At 41.6% G+C, this 1,415-nt stretch overlaps 1 non-coding gene across 1 annotated transcript; it reads right to left on the reverse strand.

Moving 5' to 3' along the window:
* Positions 1–240: 240 nt before the first annotated feature.
* On the reverse strand, positions 241–348 carry LOC148549707 (small nucleolar RNA R71). The gene has a single exon (XR_015898871.1). It is a non-coding gene; the product is annotated as a small nucleolar RNA R71 (small nucleolar RNA).
* Positions 349–1,415: the final 1,067 nt, after the last annotated feature.

Consider the following 1,415-nt stretch of genomic DNA (forward strand, 5'->3'; position numbering starts at 1 on the left):
AAGTTTCATGGACTTCCATCTGAAGATCCTTTTCAGTTTTTAACTGAATTCTTACAGATATGTGATACTGTTAAGACTAATGGAGTAGATCCTAAAGTCTACAGGCTCATGCTTTTCCCCTTTGCTATAAGAGACAGAGCTAGAGTATGGTTGGACTCTCAACCTAAGGATAGCCTGAACTCTTGGGATAAGCTGGTCAAGGCTTTCTTAGCCAAGTTCTTTCCTCCTCAAAAGTTGAGCAAGCTTAGAGTGGATGTTCAGACCTTCAGACAGAAGGAAGGTGAATCCCTCTATGAAGCTTGGGAGAGATACAAAGGACTGACCAAAAAGTGTCCTTCTGACATGCTTTCAGAATGGACCATCCTGGATATATTCTATGATGGTCTGTCTGAATTAGCTAAGATGGCATTGGATACTTCTGCAGGTGGATCCATTCACCTAAAGAAAACGCCTGCAGAAGCTCAAGAACTCATTGATATGGTTGCTAATAACCAGTTCATGTACACTTCTGAGAGGAATCCCGTGAGTAATGGGACGCCTATGAAGAAGGGAGTTCTTGAAATTGATACTCTGAATACCATATTGGCTCAGAATAAAATATTGACTCAGCAAGTCAATATGATTTCTCAGAGTCTGAATGGAATGCAAGCTGCATCCAACAGTACTCAAGAGGCGCCTTCTGAAGAAGAGGCCTATGATCCTGAGAACCCTGCAATAGCAGAGGTAAATTACTTAGGTGAACCTTATGAAAACACCTATAACTCATCATGGAGAAATTATCCAAATTTCTCATGGAAGGATCAACAAAAGCCTCAACAAGGCTTTAATAATGGTGGAAGAAACATGTTTAGCAATAGCAAGCCTTTTCCATCATCTACTCAGCAACAGACAGAAAACTCTGAACAAAATACTTCTAATTTAGCAAATTTAGTCTCTGATCTATCAAAGGCCACTGTGAGTTTCATGAATAAAACAAGGTCCTCCATTAGAAATTTGGAAGCACAAGTGGGCCAGCTGAGTAAAAGGATCACTGAAATCCCTCCTAGTACTCTCCCAAGCAATACAGAAGAAAATCCAAAAGGAGAGTGAAAGGCCATTGAACTGATCACCATGGCCGAACCTGTAAAGGAAGGAGAGGACGTGAATCCCAAGGAGGAAGACCTCCTGGGACGTCCAGTGACCAATAAGGAGCTTCCCTCTGAGGAACCAAAGGAATCTGAGGCTCATCTAGAGACCATAGAGATTCCATTAAACCTCCTTATGCCATTCATGAGCTCTGATGAGTATTCCTCTTCTGAAGAGAATGAGGATGTTACTGAAGAGCAAGTTACCAAGTACCTTGGTGTAATCATGAAGCTGAATGCCAAACTATTTGGTATTGAGACTTGGGAAGATGAACCTCCCTTGTTCACCAA

The sequence above is a fragment of the Arachis ipaensis genome, chromosome B8 (genome assembly GCF_059453495.1).
Source record: "Arachis ipaensis isolate K30076 ecotype BB chromosome B8, ASM5945349v1, whole genome shotgun sequence".
Classification (NCBI taxonomy): domain Eukaryota; kingdom Viridiplantae; phylum Streptophyta; class Magnoliopsida; order Fabales; family Fabaceae; genus Arachis; species Arachis ipaensis.